We start from the raw sequence: 13,809 nt of genomic DNA, 5'->3' as shown, positions 1-13,809 counted from the left end.
ATAGTTTAGTGAATCAGTTCAGAAGTCAATGAAATCACTAAGAGAAAGGTTATAGAAAGAGATGATAAAAAGGACAAAGATAGAGCTTTAGGAGATATCCACAGGTAAAGATCAGGCCAAGAAGATGATCTAGTGAAGGGGTTCAAATGGAATTGATCAGCTAGGAAAAAACTAGTTTGTCAGGTGAGAGCAATGTCATGAAAACTGAGAGAAGGGAGAATATGAATGGGAGGGGGGAGCTTAGAGCTAAAGAAACAAAAAAAAATAATAATCAAAACAAAGCATTAATAGAAACAATCCCTAGTCCTGCCTGCTTGGGCTTCCCTTATAATTAATCCCAGAGGGAAGGACAAGTCTATTTGGAGACTTCTTCCCATATGTTTGCCATATGGGTTTTCACAGTAAATGTGTAACATAGTCATTGACAACAAGGCAATTATTCAGTCACAGACTGTGTACTAGGGAACCAAGAGGTATAAAAGGGACTGGCAAAATCTCTACAAAATGATAAAAAAATGGTAACTGTAACTGTTGTACAGATAGAAAAGAAGCAGAATTTGCTTTAAACTGTTGTAAAACTGTGAATATAAGTATGCATATACATGGATATGTATACATGAGAAATATGAACATTAAAATCTAAGACCAAAGATGCTGATGTAGAATTGCTTGGCCATAGCAACCCTTAAAAAGCATATACTCTTCAGTACTCTAATTTATGCCTCTGAGATTCTTATTTATGTTCTTTACAAATTCTAGAGTAAACTCAATGTGTCTGAGATCTTCTCTTGATATTTGTAAAGGTTAAAATTTAGGGGAGACTGAGGCAGGTATAAATTAGTTTCTCTCTGCAAGGAGTATTATATTTTTATGAGGTTTATTAAAGATTAAGGATTAAAGAAAATACAGGAGAAGAAACACATGCCTAGGCCAGAGAGGCCTAGAAAAGATAATCTCACATCATGGAAGAGATGCGTCTGCTCCAAAACAGAAGTCCACAAAGAGACCACAAAAGCCTTTGCAATCAGGTTAAATCCCTTCTCAATTTCGGCCCATCTGAGAATTCCTTGAGATTACAAAGCATTTTGGGGAAGTGGAGCAAGGGCTTGTGGGGACTGAAGTCCAGAGTTCGAGTCTATTTTTACATTACCCCATTTGATCATTTGAAAAAAATAATTTTTTTCCCCAAAGGATCATGAAGATTATAATAATTTGAGGATACAAGGGGAAAAAAAGAATAAAACCAATAATTGCTGAACACATTGACTAAAAGCCAATTAGGGGGCAGTACCCTTTGGCATGAAAGTATACATACAAATAAATGTTCAATCAACCACACCCAAAGTTCAATTTTTGTGCAGCTGGCTGGTTTGGAGGCTTCTTCAACAGTTCAGTTTCTGGATTCAGAGAGGTAGCATCTTCTTTACCTAAAATTCTTCTCAAAAGGAATTTAAACTTTGCAATTTAAATAATGATATTTTTTTACATTCCCCCATTAAGAGGGTGATTGAAAAATACAGGATCACTTAGGGATGCATGGCTGAGGTATGAAGTATATGAATCAATTGGTAAGAGAAATTAAAAAGACATCAGAAAAATCCAAATAAAAAAAGAAAAATTTCTGGATGAAAATATAGACTATCAAAGTCTTATGTGTAAAAATTCCAAGTGAAAAGAAAAATAAATCTATAACAGGTCCTTTAATCAGGGCCCAATCAAAATGATCTAAGCAATGATGCATTTACCCAGTCAGTAGCCAGGACTACAGAAAGGTACCACACTATGAGAGGCAGAAAAGGAGACCAGATTATATGAGCCAAGGTTTCTGGGATACTCATCTGTATTTTCAGAGTGAGTGTGGACACAAGGAAAGCCTATGTCTTAACAACATGTTAAACACAGTAACCTCGAGTCTTTACACTAGGTTCAAGACCTTTGTATTGGCCTGGAAGTGCATCAATCCATCCTGGATTGGCTTTTCTTTGACCCTGTGCAATGGCTCTTGTGTGTATATCTTGTCCTGGAATCAGACAGAATCATTAATCAAAGTCCCATAATTTTTTAAAGAATTAGTGGCATCATTTTTATAGTCACAAGCTTTTGGGGCATGCATTGGCAAATGTATCTTAAACTTATAGTACTGAAAAGTCAAAAAGTTAAAGAAAATCTTAATACTGGTGACATGTGCTTCAAATATAAAAAGGAGAGAAAAAATAATAAAAAACAAATAGTATATTGCACATGCAAGAAAAATATAATAAAAGTCTTTTAAAAATTCAAAAATATAGCTTATAATCATTAACATTCTGTATCAGCTAAGAAAATATATAATGCAAGGCTTTCTCACCAAAAATGAGATCCATTTCCTCTTCGTATGCTCCATGCTCCACTGTGAGTAGAAGGCAAATGAATTGAACAGTAGTACAAATATGTAGATATCAATATCCCCAAAATTCTCAATAGCCCAATTAATTACAATAGCAAACAAACACACTATCATATTTTACATAAGTTGTTGTATGGCATTTTTTAAAACCTATGAATTGATGGATATTTGTCACAAGTTTTTACAATCATAGCAATCTTTAAACCTTGGTAATAAACATATTTTTTTAAAAAACGTAAAACTCATCTTGGGTTAAGAACATAATCAAGAAATCTATATATCATTCTGTTGCAAGTAAAGTAATGAGCTGAAGAGTATAAATAAAGGGGTGCTCCTTTTTTTTGGAGGCTGTTTAGGGATACAAATGCCCTGAGATTAACTGCCCCAACTTCCATTAACATATTTAGAAATGTGAGAAGGTTGGTGGTTATAAATAAAATGTATTTCACTTCAGCTAGAATTGGCCTTACACCTCATGGTAGGGGCAGGCAAAAATAACCAGAGATTGTAAAAAAAAATTCCAAAAATCATATTTAAAAAACCCTTAAAATCATTTGAGCTATTTAGCACATAAAATTTTCCAAAGATTGTTATAGCAATTGTAACCAGTTCTGAAGTCCATCTATCCTCTATGTGACAATTTACAATGGCAAAATAAAAAAAAAGCTGTTTTTTTTTCATGTATGGGCTTATTCAATAATATTTGTTCAGCACAGTTATAGGGGGAAAACAACAGAATTTAAAAATACAGTACATTAAATGAACAGTATAACAGAATAATATTGGAATTTAAAATCACAAAGTTAAACCTTAAACAAAGCAATTAGGAAAATGCAATACAGAGATTTTTTTTTTTTATAAACCATTGGAATCTGAAATACCTTACAACCTCCAGTCTTTAAGTTCCTTGGGTTCTTATCCATTTAAATGTCTATTGTCAGAAGGCAGAGTGGTAAGGGCTAAGCAATGGGGGTTAAGGGATCTGCTCAGGGCCCCACAGCTGGGAAGTATCTGAGGCCAGATTTTAACCCAGGACCGTATGTCTTTAGGCCTGGCTCTCAGTTCACTGAGCCACCCATTTGCCCCTTCAAAGTAAGTTGAATCTTCTCCCTGACATGAAGGTGAAGTCAATAAAATTACCAGAACAGTCAAAAGGTATCCTTTTAAATAGGACATTGCTTAAAAGTCTGTTTCTTTTTCTCTCTCCCCTCCTACACTCTGATCTGCCCACGCCCATGTGGTCAATACCCTGAGTTTGTTACCAGCTGGTAGAAAAGAGTCCTGAGTGATCTGCTCCAAGGATCTGGGTGATGAGCCGGCTGGGGTCGTGCTTGTGGGTCTGGGGCTCATAAACAAGCAGGCAGCGGCCAGCGGATGGCTGCAGGCAGGAACACAGGCAGGCAGGGCCGGGAGAGCGGGTACCAGGTGAGAGGCCAGGAGCAGGATCCAGAGCCAGAGCAGGCTGCTGGGGTGGGCAGGGCAGGGACTAGGACCAGGACGGAGAGAGGTCAGGATCAGGGCTGCAGGCAGGAGCTGATCAAGATGGTTTTCTAAAAAAGCATCTTGGAGAAACGTGGCTTTAAAAAAATCATTATCTAGGCTAAAAAATTTGAGAAGTTCTCATCCAATCTAGTGGTCACCAAAAACTGTAAAGATTAGAATTTAGGGGAGACTGAGGCAAGTAGAAATTAGTTTCTCTCTGCAAGGAGTATTATATTTTTATGAGGTTTATTAAAGATTAAGAATTAAAGAAAATACAGGAGAAGAAACACATGCCTAGGCCAGAGAGGCCTAGAGAAGATAATCTCACATCATGGAAGAGACACGTCTGCTCCAAAACGGAAGTCCAAAAAGAGACCACAAAAGCCTTTGCAATCAGGTTAAATCCCTTCTTGATCTCGGCCCACCTGAGAATTCCGTGAGATTACAAAGCATTTTGGGGAAGTGGAGCAAGGGCTTGTGGGGATTGAAGTCCAGAGTTATAGTCTATTTTTACATATTGCATAGATAACAGTGGAGCATGCTAACTGTCCCTCAATTACTGTTTCCTAGGTACTCAGATTACCTTTTTTTTTTTAGTTATACATTTTCTTTATAAAATCTTTTAGCCTATTTCTTATTAATTTCAAACTTGAAATTCATTGTAGCCTACTCATGCCCACCCTATGCCTCATCACTGATCATTGTGTAGGGTTTCAGTTATAAACAAATCATAAAGATATTAAAGATGTATTCAAAAGCTGACTCTTACGAACAAAATGTTCTTGGACCAGACTTAAGGATATATTTCTAATATTTCACATAATTGATTTCTGAATCCTTAAATTGGATGGGGCTCAAATTTTGTGCAACTCAAATCTCTACTATTATTTGCAGTCTGGAAGGCTGGCAAGCAAGCAATTTCAATAGATAATTTGTACTGTTAAGACATATAATCAATATCTGAATGAGATGGTGCCAATGTTCTGGAGGAAGAAGAACTTTCAAATGAGCTTCTTTTCTGGGCACTGACTATACCATTGTGTTGGTATGTTTCTTTATCTTGTAATTGATGGCCAATATTATGCTAATATTTCTGTCAGGCCACCTGTTTGACATCCCTCAACCCCCATTGCTACTTTCCTTAATAAAGGCAGTTCAGCTCACTCACTGACCATCTGAGAAGCTGACAGGCTGACCTGATGACACCATCTCTGTGTTTCTTGTTTTTCTGATCCTTATATGTCTCATTCTCTCTAGCCTCACATCCTAACCCATTGCTTTCCAGCTTGCAGCCTCCCTCCACAAGTGATTCAAATCCATGCAAGAATTATATGTATGAGCTTGATCTCTACACATTGGATGATCCTCAACTTCATTTCTTCAGAAACTGCAGTATTCTGTTCCTCACTTGTGTGGAAACAGTTTAGTTTCATAAAAAGGGGGGGAAAAGATTTTAAAATGTATTAAAAACTAGAGAAATGGGATTATAAAGAAACATGGTTTCAAAGGCACCAGACCAGACATACTACCTTGTTAGAGACTTCAGAATGAAGGCTTATACACGTTTTATGACTAAAGATAATAAAACTAAGAAAATGAAAAGTCATATAAACAGTTGGATACTGAGTTATGATTTTAATAGGGCTATCAATTTGATAGGATAAAATTTGGGGAGTTGTGTCTTTTTAAGTACAAGATGATTCACTAAAATTAGGAGGCTTTTGTGCTCTTTGTGGTGCAAAAAAAATTGGAAAATGAGGGGGTATCTATCGATTGGGGAATGGCTGAACAAATTGTGGTATTTGATGATGATGGAATACTATTGTGCTGAAAGGAATAATGAACTGGAGTGATTCCATTGGAAAGACCTCTAGGAATTGATGCAGTACAAAAGGAGCAGAACCAGGGGAACATCATACACAGAGACTGATACACTGGGACACAATCAAATGTAATGGAGTTCTCTAACAGCAGCAATGCAATGATCCAGAACAATTCTGAGGGATTTATAAGAAAGAATGCTAACCACATCCAGAGAAAGAACTGTGGGAGTAGAAACACAGAAGAAAAACATATGATTGGTCACATAGGGATGTTGACTTTAAATGATCACTTTATTGCAAATATTAATAATATGGAAATAGGTTTGGATAAATGCTACATGTAAAATCCAGTGGAATTGCTCATTGGCTCTGGGAGGGGGTAGGGAAAGAACATGAATCATATAACCATGGAAAAGTATTCTAAACTAGCCAATTAAATAAAAATTTTAAAGAAAGAAAAAGAAAAAGAAATTAGGAGACTGATTTCAGCAATTAAAAATGGCAGCAGAGAAAGAGGTGAAGACCTAGCAGGGAAGGCTAAAAAAGTGTGTTTTTTTGTTTGTTGTTCTTTTTTTTGTTTGTTTTGTTTTTTGTTTTTTTTAAATTTGGAACTGATGCAAGCTAGAAGCAATCAGCTGAGAGAAAACTTCCGCTGAGTATTCCTAAGAGTCAGAGGGAATTGATTTCATTGGTGGTCAGCTCCAGGGACAGGTCCTGCACAGGAGCAAATTTGTTTAATTTTTGTTTTAAGTCTAAACTTTGGTAGTGTTAAAATGGCATTGAAATTATTTCTTAGAATTTCTATAGAATTCTATAGAATTCTATAGAATGTAAGTTTCTTATCAATAAGGTGGTAAGTGTGAGAGCTATTATTTTTCCATGATTTATTTTCTTTAGTCACCAAAATACAGTCCTGAAAGAACTTTTCACAGAGGTATTTATTACTTTCTACTACCACCTCTGACTAAAAGGAAAAGCAGAGGGGTTTGCAATAGCTTTGGTATTCTGATCAGGGAAGCAGTGTTTCTGGGAACTCCATTCTGATTTGAGTGTATTTTCCACAAGAGTGAATTACCTCCTAAGCTGGTCTATATATACCAGAGATAGCCAGTTAAATGAACTTGACAACTGTCTGACTTAAAGACAATTGCTATTCACATTAAAAACAATCGTTTTCTAAACATCCTTTAAGTGTAATAGTTAATTGAAAAAACTTGTAAAGATTGTGTTTGAGTAGAAAAGCAAAGAAATTTCCCCAACTGGAGAATAGTAAGGATCAGCTGACAAGCATCACGGAATTGCTGTCCCTGAATGGATCAATAATATCAATGCCTTCAGTCTAGATTTTTGAGTTACCCTAAGCACATGAGTTTTCCTCTCTCATGTTATTTCCTATAAGTGTATTCCTATTTTCACCATAGCTACTGAGTACATTGGTAGGGAAGTATCTAGGTGTATTTGTGTCATTTATTTAAATGAGGCAACATACATCCTTAGCCTGAGATGTGGAATTCAATCCTGTCCCCATTCCTGCCCTATGTATCTTAGAATCTTTTCTTTCCTTCAATATTCAACTGGAATCCCACTTTTTATGTGAAGCATTTCCCAAATGCCCTCAAAATTACTTTATATTTCTTTGCTTATGTTGTCTTTATGGCAATGATGTTTTATGGTTTTTGAAAATTTGAGTAAGAATACATCTGCAAAATATTCATAAAATTTGTAGCTCTTAAAGAACACACTTCAATTACTATTAGAGATTTTGCAGCACCTATTGGAGAGAAGTCTATAGCATTTCAATGATCATTCAATCCCACAATAAAATAAGAGACCACAAAACATGTAGGAACATACGGTTGAAAATTAAAAACAATACCAGGGAGTGACAAATAATCTCCATGAAACAGGCTAAATTAATCCTCAGGAAAAAAAAAAGGAATGATCTTAGGACCTAGTATCTGGGAAAGTTAGCATTGATTTTTCCACAATAAGAAATGGGAGCCAAAAAACATAAAGCTTGAGTTGAAAATGAAGCTGTTTAGAGAAGAGATTTTCAATGAAGAGATATTACTTAGCACAGACCTTGACAGGCTTGGACTTGAAAGACGTTGTACAGGTGAAAAGGCAGTCAGTATCCCTGTCAGTTTACTATAAAAAATTGTAAGTTGGAAGATACAATGAGATCTTTTTTTAGTGTACTAACCACTGATATGAACCAAAAAATGCTTGTTGTAAACCAGACAATACAAAGACTGGAATGCCGGAGTTTGGGAAAAGGTATTTTTTATTGGTGAAACTCATCTTCTCACTTAAGGCAATGCTTATACTAAAACCATTGTCGAGCGAGTCCATAAGATATGGACATTTTCATCAAATTGTAAAATATCCACCCCCAAAAAATATATTTTGGAATGTTTATACTTCCAGTAGGCTTTAGAAGTCTTGTCCCCACTGAGGAAATGATGAACATTTTCTTGATATTGATATGCTGAAAAGTAGATTCATTCTAGCATTATAGAAATTACCAAATGGAGACATAATACTTCATTGTGACATGTCATCAAAGGTTAAAAAATTTATCCAAGAGAAATAAACAGGCTTCAGTGTTGGACAACTGGACTGTTCTTTAAAATGTAGTTTCATGATGAAGAATAGACAAGCAAAAGGAGTACATGTTGCATCTGAATTAATGCTGATCTGAACACTAGAGGGCCTACATTCACAGAATCATACAATTAGAGCTGAAAAAGACAGATGTGATCATCTAGTCTAATCCTTAATAAATGAAGAATTGTGGATTAGAAAAATTAAATAACTTGCCCAAGATCACAGGGAGTGGTAGAGCTGAGACTTGAACCTAAATCCTCTAATTACAAATCCAGAGGTCCTTACAATATCTAAATCCTGGCTTGATTAACTATTGCTCAAGTCATTTTTCAGTCATGTCTGAATCTCCAGTATCCTTTCTAGGGTTTTCTTGGCAAAGATACTACAGTGGTTTGTCGTTTCTTTCTCTAGCTCATTTTGCAGATGAAGAAAACTGAGGCCAACAGGGTTAAGTGACTTGCCCCAGGTCATTTAGCTAATAAGTGTCTTAGAATGGAGTTGGACACAGGAAGAGGAGTCTTCCTGACTCCAGACCTAGCACAAAGAGCTTTCCACTACACCACCTAGCTGCCCCTTTACTACTTACTACAGTATCAGTTCCTTCATCTGTAAAATGAAGGGCTTAGGGTTAAATGGCCTCTTTTAACATTAAATCTATGTGCTTTAAGTTCTTATTTAGTAGACATATATACTGGACCTATGATTTCACTGGAATAGTAAACTCTGGTAAGGAAATTCCCTCTACCAATACTTCTTTATCAAAAATAGACAAAGTGTGTGGAGGAGTTAAATGAGTTGCCCAGGGTCAAATAGCCAAAATATATTAAAGCCAGAACTTGAACACAGATTATTTTCCTTGCTTTGGGGACATTTCTTTATTTACTATTCAATGCCTCGGGGTGTATGGGGTGCTCAGGGAGGGGTAGTATCTCAGGTATGGAGGGCTTGTCGTGCCCTCCTAGGGCAGCTCTCCAGCCTCTGACCCCCACCTGACACCCAGCTCTCACTTGTGGCTCCCAGTAGCTGCTAGTAGGCGGCAGCGGCCACACCCCGGGCAACGGCTTCGACAGGCAGGCCAAACCTTGTGAGGGTAGCCATCAGGTCGTCAACCCATGGTGAACCAGGGCTTTGTTCACCCAGCATGTGAAGACTGCTTCGGCTGAACAGACGGAAGAAACCAATAAGAAGGTTCAACGGCTGAGAGGGCGACGCAGCAAAGCACTGTTGTAAACCTCAAAATTTCTCAGACTTATGAATGTTAGGGGTTTCCCCCATTGGGGAATCTTCTACTTAAAAAAATTCCCTAGCAGATGGTGAGAACTCTACTTGAGTGTGGGGGCTCCTAGCTATGGGAGTGTCCCTGCTCCACCCTACTTAAGACTGCTTTAGGACAGAAAACTGTTTGCTAAACAATGAAAGTACTTTGATCCATGCTTATGGAAGGGACAGGAAGTTCTTTGAGTCATGACTGTTTTAGAATTGATACAATGGGATACTAAGTACCTATAAAGGTGTGGCAACTTGTAAACTACTTAAACCTAGAAGGGTGATAACTTATTCAGAGGTTTTTTCTTAATGAAATTTGTCGACACAGCAGCATTTTTTTCTGACTTACTAAAGAGATTAAAACTACTAAGCTGTGAATTCAAAATGGGCGGTCCTTTAGAAACATCTACAGTGATTGGTAGATGTAAGGACTTAGGGGAGGTGACAGAGGAGATTTTGCCCTTAAAAATAAGAGCTTGGATCTCATTCAGGATCTCGATTGCTGACTCTCATTCTAGAGGAGAGCTCCTTGAGGAGCTCCTCTGAGGGGCTCTGTCCCTCTGGGGTAGGAGCTCTGGAGGCTTTTGAGAGAGGCCCTTTGAAACAATCTCTGGCTGGAAGACTCTTTGAGGAAGGACGCTGGCCTGGTGTCACTAGTATCCTTGTTTAGGCAGACCTTGTGGTGAGTGTTAAAAAAAATGACTGATTTCTCCTTTAAGACTCAGGTCTAGGCCATATTGGCTTGAGGCCCTTCATACTTATTCCTTTCTTACTCTCTCTCTCTTTCTTTGATTACTCATTGTATTGTTAATTAAAATCTCTATAAAACCCAATTGACTTGGGTATTTGAATAATTGGGAATATTTCCCTGGCGACCACCTTATATTTGGTTTTAAAACCCAAGACACTGTAGTAAAACATATTTCTGCAGTCAAATTTACTCACCCTCTCTTATATCTATCACAATTTATGTCTTCCACTATTTTAATCACTACAGTTTAAGACCTCAACCATTTTAAATCTCACAGTTTATGGCTCCCACTCTTTTATTTACAACAATTTAAGCCCCACAACTAATTTAAATATTACACTGTGGAGTGCTTAGGGCGTGTTGGAGCACAAAGGACAACAAGGCCATCCAATGCAGCTGAGGAAGTCTCCAGGTGTAACAATTTTTCGTGCCACTGGACCCAGGCTTCCAACGTCGAGAGAGTGGGACTGTCACTGTGCATTGGCTTTTCCACTTAAATCTCTTTCACGCACAAGTATCTTTGTGCACACTCATCTATCCTAACCCCATCCACCCTCTTCAAGACCTGCAGCGATGGGGGAGTGACAGCGCAACAGGTGGAGGTGAATAGTCATTCTCGATCACTGAGAGACTACCACTATTCAATGCCTCTTATTGCATATTGCTCTCAAACAAAATTGTCTGTTTATTAATTAAATTTTGCAAGCCAACCATTCTACTTCCTTTGGAAGATTACAAGAGAACTTGAGTGGGTAGGGAAAGGGGAAAAGGGAAAGGGTCACTTTCACCTGAGGGTCTCTGCAGGACAATATTGTTAATGCTTCATAATCTGCTACTGTGTTTCCTTTACACTCTTATTTAATTCCTTTTCCTCCCCTCTTGCCACCATATTCTCTATTCCAACTGTTAATGCCATTTCCTGTGCCTAAAATCTACTCAGATTTTAACAATTTATTTTTTTTGTTTTTTTTCTTTAAGTATAAAATTCTTTACTTTCATTTCAAAATATTTGTCATGCTATTTGAACTTCTCTTCCTTTGTGTGAATTTACAATATTGCAATGGCCATTAAGACATCATTATTGCTAAACCCAACCTCATTTCTCCTCCAAAAACAGTGTTGAGAGGATTTCTAACACCAACAAAATTAATCCCCATATTGGGATTAATCACCGTAGTAAAAAAAAATAGGTTTCTTTATCCATTGGAGTCCATCTCTTCTGTCTCAAAACTTGGTTGTCCAGTTTTTTTCATTACTTTCAGCATTATTTCTCTTTACATTGTTGATTTTAATTCTTGATTCTGCTCATTTCACTCAGCATCAGTTCACACTACCAGGATTCTTTCTACATTTCTTTGGATTCCTTTGTTTCTATTCCAAACTTCATACTCAGTTCTGGTCTTTCCATCAAGAATGCCTGAAAATCTTCTACTGAATCAAATGTCCATTTTTTCCCATACAGGATTATGCCAAGTTTTGAAGGATAAATTATTCTAAGTTGTAAACCCAGGTCTTTTGCTTCTCTAAATATTGTATTCCAATATCTCCTCTCATTTAATGTTGAAGCTGCAAAGTCTTGTGTGATCCTAATTGTAACTCCTTGGTATTTGAACTGTTTCATTCTTGATTCTTGCAATATTTTCTCCTTGATATGGGAATTCTGAATCTTAACTATGACATTCCTGGGAGTTTTCATTTGAAGATTTCTTATAGGAGGTGATCTATGGATTCTTTCAATTTTTACTCTCCCTTCTGGTTCTAATAAATCTGGGCAGTTTTCAGTTATGATTTCTTGAAAAATAGTATCTAAGCTTTTTACTGGATCAGTGTTTTCAGGGAGCCCAATAATTTTAATATTATCTCTTCTTGACCAGTTTTCTAAATCAGTTGTTTTTGATACCAGATATCTTACATTTTCTTCTTCCAGTTTTTCAATCTTTTGATTTTGTTCCAATATTTCTTGCTGTCTTGAGGAGTCATTGATTTCTGTTTGATCTATTCTTGCTTCCAAGAACTCTACTTTTTGGGCAAGGCTTTCCACATTCTCTTCTAAGCTATTTAATTTACTTCCAATTCTTTCCTCTAGGACTCGTATTTCACTTTTTATCTCTTCTTTCATTTGTTCTAAGAATTGATGAAATTCTTGTGGAAAATTTATTTTTTCCGTAAAGTCTCTAGTTAGAGTTGTTATAAAGTTGCTCATTCCTTCATCATGAGGATCTCTGGTTTTGGTTCTGGATGTTATTTTCATCTTTAATTTATTTGTCTCTCCAGGTTTTGTTCCTGAAATGGGATTTTCTCCTGGAACTGAGTTATGACACAGATAGACCTTCTGGGTATGTTGGGTCTTATCTTGGAGCCCATGTGTTCTGGCACTGACCTCCACATCCTAAGATTAGGCCTCTTTGGATTTTTAAAAGTTCAGAACTGAATCTAAAGGATCTACTGTCAGGAACCTCAGAGTTCTTGGGACTGGACTATACTGTTTTGATAGCTATGGACAGCTACTTTTCTCAGTAGAGTAGATAGTTTGAAATTCCATGACAGATGATAACTTTTTGGAAATGTTCAAGAAAATTCTTGTCCAGAAATGAGATGACCTCTTCCAACTATGATTTAAAATTCACTTCACTCAAGAATCAGTCTATTAATTTCTGCAAGATTAGTTCAAGATTTGGCTGTATAGACTTTAACAATTTAAATCCCACCTCTTTCATTTAAGACATACCTGATTCCCATCCCCATCCCCCCCAATGTAATTTCCTCCTGAAACCTTTGTTTCATACTTCATTGAGGCACTTTTCATATATTGTTTTTATCAATTACAGTCTGATGTGTTATAATTTCATTTTATCCAAATTGTGTGTCTTTTACTAATGCTTTCCATAGTGCTCTGCAAATAAGTATTTGATTAAATTAATGTAATTGAGTGCCACACAAAGCTCTGTCCTAAAACCTCTCCTCTACTCTATCTGGCCTATCTCCCTTGGTGATTTCTATGAGTTTAATTATCATCTCTATGCAAATAATTCCCAGATTTAGTTATCTAGCTGCACTTTTTCTTCAGAATTCAAATTCTACTTCTCTAGCGGTTCATTGCACATTTCAAACTAGATATCCTGTCATCATTATTCCCCTTAAACCTTTCCTTCTTCTGAGTTTTCCCATTTCCGTTGAGGGGTACACCATCCTTTTGTTTCCCAGGTTCACAAATGTACTCAGTATTCCTTGACTAAATTGTCACTGACCCCAAATGTCCAATCTGCTCCCAAATGATTTTGATTTGCTCAATCAACTCTCAGTGGCTCCCTGCTGTATCCAGGATCAAATAGCAAGTTCTGTGCTTGGTATTTAATTTTCTTTAGACCATTTCTATCTTCCCATTCTTCTCACACTTTACTCCCCTCCAAGCATTCCATAGACAGTTATTGCAGCCTATTTATTCCTCCTATATGACACTTCACCCTCCACCACCATCTTTTTGCCTTTGCACT

The sequence above is a fragment of the Monodelphis domestica genome, chromosome 2, assembly GCF_027887165.1.
Source record: "Monodelphis domestica isolate mMonDom1 chromosome 2, mMonDom1.pri, whole genome shotgun sequence".
In the NCBI taxonomy this organism is placed as follows: domain Eukaryota; kingdom Metazoa; phylum Chordata; class Mammalia; order Didelphimorphia; family Didelphidae; genus Monodelphis; species Monodelphis domestica.
This window is presented reverse-complemented; position numbering follows the sequence as displayed.